This window comes from Phocoena phocoena, chromosome 3 (assembly GCF_963924675.1).
Source record: "Phocoena phocoena chromosome 3, mPhoPho1.1, whole genome shotgun sequence".
NCBI classification, from domain to species: domain Eukaryota; kingdom Metazoa; phylum Chordata; class Mammalia; order Artiodactyla; family Phocoenidae; genus Phocoena; species Phocoena phocoena.
This window is the reverse complement of record NC_089221.1, coordinates 17,182,710-17,196,708: the sequence shown is the minus strand read 5'-3', so window position 1 is coordinate 17,196,708 and position 13,999 is coordinate 17,182,710.

Sequence of the window (13,999 nt, the reverse complement as noted above, 5' to 3'; positions counted from 1 at the left end):
ATTCATTACATTCTTTGGAGAATTATTTTCTACCTCCGTCTCAGTTCAGCGTCTCTAATTAATAACTTACAATAACAAAATCTTGTAATAATTTTAGAAGGGAGTCTGGTTTAAAAGAGTTGAAACGCATTGAGTGTTTTCGTGCAGGACACAGCTTAGCACGTCATAGAGGCAATTCCATTTGATCCTGACCATGACCCAGCATTAACATGTCCACTGAGGAGGAAGAAACTAATTCTTCAAGACTTAAGAATGTTTTCCATAGTCAGACAATTAGGAGATTGCAGAGCCAAGGCTCCCCTCATATCTGTTCAACAACAAAACATGGATTTTATTTAATGTTAAATTATATACGATGTTAGAGGATGGATTTACATCTATTTTCTGGGATCATAGGCAGCTTCAGTTTTAGATTTCTTTTTCTTCTATCATTGGCAGCAATAGTTATAACTACCCACAATTATAACACTAATTACTATTATTATGAATAATTAGTGTTTTATATACATTCAGTCTGTTCAAGTGGATTCATCTGAAATCAATGGCTTCTACTTAGTGGTGCAAGATACAGCATCATATCTCCAGATTCTTCTATGTTTGCAGTAGGAAGATGGTGTTTACCTTCCAACCATGCCCTGCTTTCCTGCATAAAATGTGTTCAGTCATGGGAAGTTTCCTGCATACTTCTGCTCAGTTAAAGCCTATAACCACAGAGAATTCCTCATAAATCATAGCATCTCTATGCTGGAGTAAAATAAATTTCAAATATACATCAGATAAGCCTTGAAAACAGATTATGAAAAGAATAGACTTTGAGTCAATTAGTGGAAACAGGGATTTTCTTTTAGCCATGCTGGGGGGATGGGAAGAAGGTTGAGAATTGGTGTTGCTTTCTTGTAAGTAAATAATTGTTGGGTCTTTTTAAAGTCATGATTAATGATTTTGAGTGCAACCATCTTCTTTCTTTTATTTGCTTCCTCTAGATGCATAGGAGGCCATAGCTATGATTCTCTCAATAATGCATTTAAAGGAAAAGATAGAAAGGAAAGAAAAGAAAGTGAAAGGAGAGGAGAGAAAAAGAAAAGAGAAAGGGAGAGGGGGAAGGGGAGAAAGGAACAACATAGTCTTATGAGACAAAGGAAACTTGAAAGTAAACTTTACTAATCACAGAAACATCGTAGGAGAGAAGATTGCACGTTTTTAATATAAGAATCAAGACCGTTTTATTAAAAGTCAGATGAAATTTCGATCTGAGGATCTGAGGGGAGGTTTTCTTTCTCCCAGAGTTTCTGCTTGGCTTTTCATTTGTCCCAAGCTAAAAGAGGGTGGGTAGCTGGAGGCAGCTTATAGCTGAGGACTAAGACACCAAATCCCAAATGTCACAAGGGATCCTAAATCCCTTGTCCCTAGTGTCAGACACACTAATTCCAGACAGAATTGCAGAGGAAGTTGATAATGGCAAGGGATCAAAGGGATTTTGAGCCTGAAGAAGGAAGGTTAGGGAACTGTGTTTCAGAAGGCTGTTGGTAATCCCAAGCACCGTTCCCTCCTTTACCCTCTCAGAGTTGGAGAAGGCTCCAGGGAAACTCTTGCTTTAACATTAGAATGTGATTTCAAGCATAAAGAATTAAAGCCCACTAGCTGAATATGCTGAGCTATAGAACCTGGAGAATACGCCTGATGCCTGATGTTTCCAGGGCAAAAGAGAAAGCCAAGGAGAGAGAGGAAACAATGGAAAAGGGAAAAAGACCAGGCTGGACTTCTGTGAAATATGTACTAAGTTTAAATCACTGAGAGGCTTGTCAGGGACGAAGAGATCTCCTCCATGGCTGTGTAGAACACTAGCCACACTAGTGCTGCCTGCCTGGGGCAGAGACTGCTAAAGGGAGGCACGAAAAGAGCCAGTATCACAGGATCAGAGCTAAGAGGTGTCTGCAACAGAGACAAAGTGAGCACCCTCTGAGAGACAGGATTAGGCACACCTGACTCTTTGCTAGATGTTAGAGAGGGAAGGACCTCAGAGAAGCAGAGAAATCTCAGCTAGAAATCTGTGGACAGTGAGTTAGATAAAGATGCTTGAAGTTGACTGAATAATTACCCGACTGAACCCATTTTAAAGTGAGAGTGGCTAGAATATCATAAAATAGCAACATTAACTTTTCCTCGACCAAACAGAAATGGGACTGCAGAAAGAAAATTAGATTCAGTTAAGGAAACAGAGTTTTAGGTTTCATACTTAGGTTTCTGACTGTGCAGTTTGTCTCTGTTACATTTATGCAGAGTCACTTCTTTTTGACTCACCCCAGAAATGTGTGGCATAGTACTTCCTGTGTGAGAACAGAAATGATCAGAAATGATCTTATTTCTGGACTTTACACTTCAAGAAAACCAACGTCTCTCTAAGAAAAAGTGCCTGTGGGTAAAAGAAGACTAACGAAGTTAAAGTCTACCTGGCTGTTGATTTTATGATTCTTAAATATATCTTTCTCCATCAACACCGACTATCAACAAGCACATTCAGATCTTTATGCAGGAGCAAAGCCAACACAAAGATGCTATGGAATAACAAGAACAAAAAAGGGGCAATGTTAATACAGCACAATTCACAGTAACAAAGAGGTACTGTCTCCATAGTGTCCTGGTATCTTTAATGCAAGGAATTACTAGTAAGTGCCTTTGGAATTAGAATATAACAATCATACAGACATATATCAAAAGTCCAGGTTTGTCATGTCTTTATCATGGTTAATTAAAATGTATAATCAAAATGTAGAATAAGTGATTAGAGCACCAAACCAGCGAAGCCATTCATACATTGACTGGACCTATAATCATTGGTCTCTAACTTTGTTTCCGTATAATGATTTTTTTCCCCAGCACTGTATATAGTTTCTAATTACAAAAGTGGATGTGCAGTTTCGTAGACCATTTTTGACAAAGTCATGTGTATAGATAAGTTTGGGTGAACATCTGAAAGTTGCTAAGTATTTACACAGACCTCACATTTTACCCCTATTCCTCTTTGGTGACCATATCAGAGTTTATCATTAAAATTAAGGTATTTTATCTTTAGGAAAGTCAAATCCCTAAAAATGCAAATATGCCTAAAGCAAACAGTATATTAGCTTTCAATTATTCACAGAGAAAAACAAAAATAGGTAAAAATATAACAAATGTAGATGTGTTCTGGAAGCAAAGTAATGAATACAGGGAAGCTTATAGAAGAGCCAGCATTCATTATCAAGTCTTGGAGTATGGGTGGTGGCTGATGATGTGAACACAGATTTGAAATTGAATCAACAAAGAATGGGGTTGGGAAACAAGTGTCTTTGGGAAGAGCTGTACTTCAGTTTTAACTTGATCATAGATCCCATACTTGTTCTAGTAAAAAAGAAATAATTAAAACATCTCTAGCAGAGGAATGACAGAATAAGTACTATGTACCTTATTATAGAATGAAGAAATGAGATAGCTAGAAATCAGAAAAACAGCAGAATCATGAGAAGGTGATAAAACAGAGCAGGTGAGTTTTCACGAGTAAACAGGTAGATAGGGGTCTAGAATGTGTGGTGCTCTTCCAAGCAGAGAAGCATAAAGCACTATAGAGAGTTTCACAAGGGTCCCTATGCTGTGTGTGGACAGGGAGCTTTGGAGGAAATAGGCAGAAAGATTGATGGTGGAAAAGCACTTCACGTAAATTTTACAGCTTTACATTCTTACCTGGGACCCATGGACAATGTTTTGTTTTGTTTTTGTTTGTTTGTTTTTTTATTGACTTGTATGAGGAAGTTGCAGTGATTGTGTGGGGAGGTTTTAAATAAACTCTTATTTTGGTAGAATAAAACATAAAGAACAACAAAAAATAATTATAATAAATAAAGACCCTGCAACTTCTCTTTCTTATCTTACCCTCTTTTGTGCTTGGTAAGCTGGAATTTTCCATTTTCTCACTTAAAGTTAGATCGGAATTTCCCAGAGGTCCGCTACTGTTCCACCAGGTGCTGATAGATGTTACAAAATAAAGCAAAGCAAACAAAACAATAACTACAGCAATGATAGCACCTCGATGGTCAATAAAATTGTGAAAGTTGAGGGTTAAAAACTAAATAGCTTCCATTACTACAATACTTTCAGTGACTTTAATAAATCACTTTTCATTTTAAGGTCCAAACAGAGAATATACAATGCAGCACTTGCCAAAATTGTCTTAACATATATATTACTTTGTTTTATTGTTAAGTAGAATGTTGCGTAGGGCTAGAAATTCTCAGAACATTTTTGGAAATTCTACTTTGAAGACTTGTTGCCCTTTCCATCATCCTTATAGGAAGATGAGTAGCTGTATGATGATCAACTACATAATTCAGAAGATGCCACATGATCAATCTATGTCATATTTTATTGTAAGTAAAGTATGCTTTCATCCAAGATATCATTTTGAATATGCATGAAAGCATATATTAAACTTAATTTAAGTTCATTGTTCATTTTGCACCCATAGATAGTTGTACTAGCAAAAGTGTATTTAACATTTAAATGCTGAATGTATGCGCTTAAATTGTAAATTTTTAAAAGCCAAAACATAGAAAGATAACATGTTTTCTTTTTTTTTTGCAGTACATGGGCCTCTCACCGCTGTGGCCTCTCCTGTTGCGGAGCACAGGCTCCGGACGCGCAGGCCCACTGGCCATGGCTCGCAGGCCCAGTGGCCATGGCTCACAGGCCTAGCCACTCCGCGGCATGTGGGATCCTCCCGGACCCGGGCACGAACCCACGTCCCCTGCATTGGCAGGTGGACTCCCAACCACTGTGCCACCAGGGAAGCCCCCAATAACATGTCTTTTTAAGATGAAGAAACAATAAAAAGATTTATCCTCCAATATAAAAATACAAATAGAGCTATCTTTATTTTTGAATCTCAATTATACTTTCAATCAAGGAATATGAAATTGCATTTAAATACATGCTTCTTTACACAGCTGTCAGCAAGGACTTATCCTTCACTTAGAATTTAATCTACTCTGACATTTGCTGAAATTTAAAGATGTGCCTGGACATTTATTGCATGATTACCTGGTTCTCAGAAAAAGAGGATGAAATTCTAAAAGCAAAACCAAAAAAGTTTAACAGATTTAGGTTAGTATAGACCAGACAAAAATGTTAGGTGAATACTTTACTGTATTATCTACTGTTAATAGAAAATTCATTTTGCTGCCTAAACATTGCTGTCATTCTCTTTTTATTAAATGTGTGACTACATTCTGATATCTCTTGTAGGATATTCTTTTCTTTACAAAAACTCTCTACCATTCATAAAATTAAAGGGTTAATTAAAATCTTTAATAGGAAAAAAAAGTCAGTGTACAAAATACCCAGCAATGGAAATATAGAGCAACATAAGACTTGTTGAAATATTCTTTTCAAGGCAAAGCACAAAGACGCAATCAAAATAAAATGTTAAAAAATATTAAAAATAAATGAAATGCTGTTGGTGCCTCTCTCTCTCTCCCTCTCTCTTTCTCTGTCTCTGTCTTTGCCTCTATTTGCTATCATATTTCTTTTCTATCACCTCCTTTCTCTTCTCTCCTCTCTTCTCCAAGGTCAACATTTCCATGTTTAAATGGAGGGCTCTAATTAGTGCCTTATCTCATTACAAAGTCAAAAAGTTTCCAATTAATTCAAATTTAATAAACTTGACAGCTTCTATTCAGAGGAAGAACTGCTTCAAATTACCACCATGCTTTTCATTAGATTAAAGTAATAATGTATTATAATATAAAATTTGGGTTTTTTAGGAGATAACACTAGTCAGCATTGGAATAATCCAAACACTATGATATTACAATATTGATTTACAACCACAATGTCATAAGCTACAATGTGCTAAAAAAACTCAAGTTGCTTTTTTCAGCTGTTTCTTAACAACATCATTTTTTAGCTTTCTTAGTCCCTTCCCACCTCAATAACGTCATTTGCAGAAGTTTACAAATTTCCAATCAAATAAAAATTGAATAACATAAGCTAAGGAAATAATTTTCAAAAGGAAAAAAGACCCTCATAGTATATCAGAACTGTACTGATTTTGAAAATGTCTAACTCAACCTCCTCATTTTGTTGAAAACAAAATTGGGACTTCCCTGGTGGTCCAGTGGTTGAGATTCTGAGCTTCCACTGCAGGGGACATGGATTCGATCCCTGGTGGGGGAACTAAAGATCCCGCATGCCGGTGGCATGGCCTAAAAAACAAACAACCACAACAACAAAAAACTAAACAAAACTGAATCCCTTTAGAGTTGGTGAGTCTTGCCAAAATTCACATTGCTGATTAGAGGAACAGTCAGGATTAACCCTGGCCTTCATTCTAAAGTTTGTTTTAATTGTGCCATGTTTGTCATGCTTGTCTACATGTTATTTATTCCTTCAGCACGTATATCTTGAGACCCTAATACATGGTGGGCACTGTTCTTAGCTCTGGGAATAGACTCATGACAAAAACAAATGAGGAACAAACAAAAACAAACTCAACAAGTTCTGCAGTTGAGGAGATTACATTCTGGTCAGGAGCAGTGACAAACACTGAACAGACCAAAAAATAAGATAAGGTTTAGAGTGGTGGTAAGTCATGAGCATAGCCCCACACAGACCCACTCACAGGAGGGAGCTATGACACAGAGTTCCTGGTTATTGAAATAATCTCCATGAAGAATTGATAGTTGCTTGAGATGTGAATTATGAGAAGATGGTAGGTCTGGTGGGGGGTGGTGACAGTTTCAAGCACAGGGAAGAGCAAGTGTGAAATTGGCAAAATGGGAATGAGCTTGGCACATTGTTTCAGAGAAAAAAAAGAAAAGTCATCAACTGTGGTACAGTGAGTTAGAGGGAGATAAGAGATCATTCAGGATGGTGTAGACCCTCCTTAGAAGTTTGAGTTTTATGTTGTGATTTGGGATAGGGTTTCAAGACTCTATGGTATCAAGCAACATACTAAGTAAATGTAAGGGAATACAATGATGTGGCTATTTATTTATTTATTTACTTCCTTCCTTCCTTCCATCCTTCCTTCTAGAAGACTGTTGACTGATACCTGGAGAGTGGATTTGAGGAGAATACTGTTGGGTTTAGGAAGACAATTAAGAGACTATGCATGGTAGAAATGATGGTAGAAATTTGAACTGGCAGCAGTGGAAAGGGTAACAGTACATGGAGCTAAGATAGAGCTTGGGAGTGAAGCCAGCAGAAATCAGCAGCATGACAGAAAAAGAGAAATGATGGGCTCCTCCTAGATTTTTGGCTTGAGACTCTGGGTATGTGGAAGTGTATTTAATAGAGTTGGGGGTATTTAATAGTTTTTTTTTAAAGAGTAGGCAAATAAAGTAAAAATAATAAAAAAAAGGAAAGTAAAGCAGAAATCAAGCCTTTTAAATTTTATTTGTTAAGTTTTTGTTTGTTCCTGGACATAATAAAGTAATTATGTACATGCATCATGATACGTTTTTTGTCAGATTAATAAATGCTGCTCACATTAACAAACTGGCTATCATTTTAGGTAAAAATTGTTTAGTGATTCATGTTAGTTTGTAAAGGAAATAGGCATTATTCATGAAGAATACTACTGTGAAATACTGTTATGTTTTCAATAACATTTCTCAACATTTTTCTCTAACTTTATCTAAGAATTATTAGACTTTAATAATTTTTATTATCATGGTTACTGACTGCTGTATGCTATTGTGTACTCATCTATAGAATTCAACTTAAAATATTCAGATGTGTGTTAATAAAAATGTCAATTCACAGAAAGGTAAGCATATGGTTTCCTAAATTTACAAAAAATGGTTAGCATATTATTTCCTAATGTTCCCATCTATCCTAAAGGCTTAAACTCTGAGGAAATGAGCTCATGCATACTCAGAAAATAATGGGGTCAATATCGGGAGTTCCTACAGAGAAAAATACCACAGACTATTTATCAATAACATACATGCACACACATAGATACTCCAAAGTAGAGCTTCCCTGGTGGCACAGTGGATAAGAATCTGCCTGCCAATGTAGGGGACATGGGTTCAACCCCTGGTCTGGGAAGATCCCACATGCCGTGGAGCAGCTAAGCCTGTGCACCACAGCTACTGAGCCTGTGCTCTAGAGCCCGTGAGCCACAACTACTGAGCCTGCGTGCCTAGAGCCTGTGCTCCACAAGAGAAGCCACCGCTATGAGAAGACTGTGCACCGCAACAAAGAGTAGCCCGTGCTCTCCACAGCTAGAGAAAGCCTGCATATAGCTATGAAGTCCCAACGTAGCCAAAAATAAGTAAATAAATATTTTTTAAAAAATATATCCCAAAGTATCCAATATTTAATTCACTTTGATTTAAACTGATGTTAAGTGACCAAAATGTTTTGAAATTTTCTGAATCAGTTGTTCATCTTTCAAGTCTCATGCAGGAAAAAGAGATATAGTGGATGAGGTAAGTGCATATAGAGAAAAGAAAAATTAGAGCTACTAGAGGATTCATAGCTATAGAAGGAACTTTGCTCTGAAGTGTATGTAGTGTTTTTTATTTATTATTATGTGTAGTGTATTTTATTTATTTATTATGTAGTGTCTTTTATTTATTTATTATGTAGTATCTTTTATTTATTTATTATGTGTCTTTTATTTTTTAGATAAAAAAAACAAGAAATAGAGAACCCAAGGCCATATATATATACTTAGCAGCAAAGCTAACACAGAAACCCAGGTCTCTTGAATTTCAAGTCTATAGAGCTGTACAAATTTAATCTTCAGTAACTTTATGTTCAAGATTTGTGGATGCATTTTATTGGCTCTACTTTTATTGCAATTTAAGAATACCAGATATGTGGTTGAGGAAAAATATAAACTAATATTTATTCAGTTTAGAAAAGAAATGAATGTAAAATTTGAGACTAATCAAAATTGAATGAATTAAGTGATAGAAAATAGTTTCCTTTCATAGTTCTGGCATTAGGGTTTAAGGGGAGTGGAGTTAATAAATGGAAGGATGGCAGATAAGAACCATTTTATGTAAGGGTAAATTTCTTTTGTTCAGTAAGGCAGCATATCTGGGTTAAATGAGCTATATATGAGTTAACAAAGTTAATAGAAAACATTTTTTCAAACGCATTTAAAACTCTTCAGGACATGGTAAATGTATTAATTGCATAATCTACACTCTAAGCACTTAAATTGCAAACTTTTATTGTGCCATTGAAGTTAAGTAGGACGTTATTTTATCAGTACAAAATTATTACTATTACTACAAATGTACCTACTGCATATGTAAGAATCCCCTAAGCCAATAATTCCAAGATTAATTCCTTTCCTCAGCAAATTTTTAAGCACCTGCTGTGTATAAGGCATTGCTCTAGCACAGCAGATTAAAATTACCTCATCTGTAATTGGTGAGATCACAGTTTTATATTGAAGAAATAAAGAAGAGTTTATTAAAAAGAAGAAAGTTAAAAATGGCATGAAGGATAGCTCAGACATAAAAGAAGATGGTGAATCACCCTCAGATTTGGGGAACGGAATGAGAAAACTTGAAAAATGAGAATATTTTTTTTCCAGTTCATCTAAGCCATCTTTCAGACTGTAATAGAAATTGTGACTTTATATTGATTATTAAAGGATTAACATACATGCAGGGGACCTTGGCTTTGACATAGCAGATTTTAGAGAGACCTGAAAATTTTTGAGCAATGGTAATATGAGTTGTGTATGTGTGACAGCATTGGAGAAGTTAAGGTTGGAGCATATAAGTCAGCAAGTGCTGAATAGCTACTGAATGAACAGGTGAACAAGTAGTTATTTCTTCATCCAAATGCCAAAAATCCACTAAGTGGTAACAGCGCAGAGTCAAATGCCAATCCATTGACTTTTTTCTCTTTTATTTTCTGTCTTTTATTTTTAACAAACAAAAAGAAAAATGAGTGTGACATCTTGCCAACTTAATTATAGAAGCTAACCATCAGAAAGGATGAAAGAAAGTCAAGGTAGAGTCATGGTAATAAGCTAGGTTATGCTGCAAAATTACACAACCTCAAAATCTCAATGGTTTATTATGATAAATGTGTATATCTTGCTTATCACATGTCCAGTGTGTCAGCTGAGAACTTTAATTCCTGTGTTCTGCTGTTACCCAAGCTAATGGAGCAGCCATCACCTTGAAAGTTGCTAAAACAGAGGTAGAGAATACTGACAAGTATAAAGTGTCATATTGACTCAAAGCTCAAGAGACATAACTACTTAAATGGCTGCGCCCATACACAAGGGATGGGGAAGTGCAGTCCTTCTATTTGTTCAGAAAACAGAGAGCTGGAAATATTTCCTAGGTCTCTAGGACGAGATAGAATAAGACACCTTGAAATAGGTGAAAGTATTTTCTAATTTTCAAGGGTCAGGGATATATAAAATACTGACTTTGATGTCTGATAAACTTAGCCACTCTTCTAAAGCAACCAAGGGAGCATGGCTTCATACTGTTGTTAATATAGGAACTGGAGACTTATAAATTGGCTGGGATGAAAATTTGGCTGTCGTTGAATGTAATTTATAGATGAAGCTATAGATGGGAATTTACGGGAACATGAGAATTCAGAGAGGTCAGCAGAAAGGTGAAGAGAGATTGTTAGTAATTGGTGCTGAGGGAATGTGGAAGAGGAATACTTAATAACCAGAAGAGAAGAAAGAATAGAGGGAAGAAAATAGACACTGCATTCAAGTGTGTTGTAAATTAAAAGAAGAGTTTCAGGAAGAAGTAAGTGGCAAGCAGTTTCAAATATTAAAAATGAAGTTGGACAAAGGAGACAATGTTATTGGAAATAGCACAATTATAATAGCTAACATGCAATCTGCACTTACTCTGTGCCAGACTCTCTTTTAAGAGATTTATATGTATTAACTCATCTCATTTTAAAATTCTTTATGACAGATAAAAGCACAACGATTGAGGTTAAACAAAAACAAATAAACAAGCAAACAAAGGAAAAGTCACATAACCAGTAAATTTCAGAGACAGGATTTGAACCAAGCTTTCTGGCTGCAGAATCCTGGTCTACTCTTAATCAATGTTTTATATTCTACTGTGGGTGGCTAAGCATTTTTCCCCCAAATAACACAGAGGAATAAAATCTGGATTACAAACTAGTAGTAATGATAAATGGGGCATGGAAACAACAAGTACTGTCTATGTGCTTGTAGAGTTTATATATGAAAGGGCACAGATTTCATATAATTAAATGGAGTGCATAGTGAGAAAAAGTTGAGATTTTTTGACCTGATTCATTTTTAGAAAAGAAGACACATAAATCCAATTAGCAAAAAAAGAAGGGAGAAGCTGAGTTAAACTTCGTAGTACATCCATTATTTATCATGTATTTTATTAAGCATTTAATGAATTTCTTTATTCAATTCACTGAAAAGTTAGACACCTTCCTCAATTTACAGAATAATTAAGAGAGAGCATCGCAATTCACATCCAGATTCCTTTGGCTTCAGAGCCCATATTCTTTTTACTACATCATGTTGGAGGACACAGAAAAAAAAAAGAACCAACTAGAGAGAGAGAATGCATTTATGTATATAATAGAGAGATAAAGAGGTAGTTAGAAGTACTAGAATTCAATGCAATTTTTAGAATATTTTCATTTTTTTGATACCAAGATACCAAGAATATGGGGTTCATAATATGCTGAAATGACAATGGTTATATAAGAGGATGCAAGCTAAATTAATAGCAGTAATAAAACACACACTGAACACATATTTTAACACTGCTTCTGTTACCAGACCAAACTTGTCTGCGTGCAGTCAAGCCAATATATTGACACTGGGCTGTGGTGAAAGAAAGAGCAGTGTTTATTGCAGGGCACCAAGCAAGGAGCATAGGTAGCTAGTGCTTAAAAGGCACAGACTTTATGAAGGCTTTCAGGGAAAGGTTTTTTTTAAAGACAAGGCGAGGGAGGTGGGTTGTGGGTTGTGTGATCAGCTTGTGGATGTTCTTCTGATTGGTTGGTGGTGAGGTAATCGGGAGTCAACATCATCACCTTCTGGTTCCAACCAGTCTGGGGTCTATGTGCTTGTGGGCAGCATACACTTAACTTCTTCCACCTGCTGGGGGTTTCAATGTCTGCAAAACATCTCAAAGGACATGGCTCAGAATATTATCTATATGTAGTCCTTGAGGAGGAACTAAAGGTCCTTGACTTTGTTTAATGGCCAAACTATTATTATTTTGTCTTGCTTGACTGTTTTCCATTCTTTCTGCATTGTCTCACTTCTCTGATTCAATTTATTCTTTGAAGTTTTTCTGCAGACAAAAGGCAGGAGGAGGACATGGAGGGAGATATCCTGTTCTGGGACGGACCCATAGGGTCCTGCTTGGTTACATTGCCACTGAGCTATGGTTTCTCAGTGTATGTGGGGAAACCTTGATGTGATTTCAGTAAAATTACTATCAAGAAATAGCTGTAGACATTTCTGTTGTGCTTAACTCTGTCACATGTAACATATGTGTTGATAAGATAATTTAGTTAGTGTCTTTTTCTTCAATTTGAGAAGCAGCATCCCTGTCTTCAGTTATTGCCCAATAGGAAAAAATATCTTTCAAGGATTAATCTTCACAATTAAATTATCAAGCCAGGTGTGAACTTTTATTTTATGTACTTTTTCCTTAAGATTTTAAAAATTCATATTTTCATTGTTGTTAGTATCATGAACACCAATTTAATTTTTAGATGCTTTTCAGACTTTATTTTGGTTGACAACAAACCATAGGAACTAGGGCATATATATTTCTTGCCTATTTAGGTAATTAATATTCTGACCTAGGCTTGTATAAGATGGAGAGGCTGAAATGAAGGAAGGAGGGGGCATCTATTTGCCTAAAGCAAGATTCCACATGTTCTTCTCTGTTTCTGCCCTCTTCAACATGTTAACAAGACAATTCCCTTTACAAGTTATATGAGATAGGACATCATAATCAAGCAAGTCAACCTGTCACTCCAACCTGTCTCTCTACACTAAGAGGTTTTGCCCAGAACAGTTACTTTGTGTGTGTGTTTGTGTGTGCACATGGATGTTTAATTTTCTTATGAATATCCAGCATTCTATGGCATTTAACTTATCATTTTATTTATTTATTTATTTATTTATTTATTTTTGCGGTACGTGGGCCTCTCACTGTTGTGGTCTCTCCCCTTGCGGAGCACAGACTCTGGACGCACAGGCTCAGTGGCCGTGGCTCATGGGCCTAGCCACTCCACGGCATGTGGGATCTTCCCGGACCGGGGCACAAACCCGTGTCCCCTGCATTGGCAGGCAGACTCTCAACCACTGCACCACCAGGGAAGCCCAACTTAGCATTTTAGATGAGACCCAACCCTCTACCTAATGTCAATAAATTAAATAAATATCCAATTTTCTTGCTCCTATGTATGAAAGCAATAACGTGTATGATTTAAAGGGTATGTGTGATCTCTGTGATCATTGTTTTATATACAAAAAAAAATGCCAGATTTTAGAGAAAGACACAGAATTGTCTGTATCTGGGTACAGTTGACTATGGATTCCTGTGGCTGAGGCACACCAGTGCTCTCACTGTTCAAGAGAAAGTCATTTAGTACACCCAATTTTTGGACCTTTAAGATTGGGAAATATTGGAAAAACTATAACTTTCTTGGCAACTGCTCTCTAATGGTTGTTTATTGAAGTACTTTCCTTCATCGTATGTTAGTTATTCTTGGTGTTTTTAAAGTTCATTAAATCAGTGCACCACTTTCCCTCCCTGTTTTTATTTCTACCCACAAAAATTCTTTAGAAATAGAAATAAAATTGTCATTTTGACTTTCCAACTACACAAATTTAGCAGATTTAAACCCTTTAAACAGTTTGCTGTGAAATATAGTTTGAAATTCAGTCAACAAAAACATCAGCCTTCAAAGAGGCAAATAAACAACTCTAGGCATGTATAACGTATAT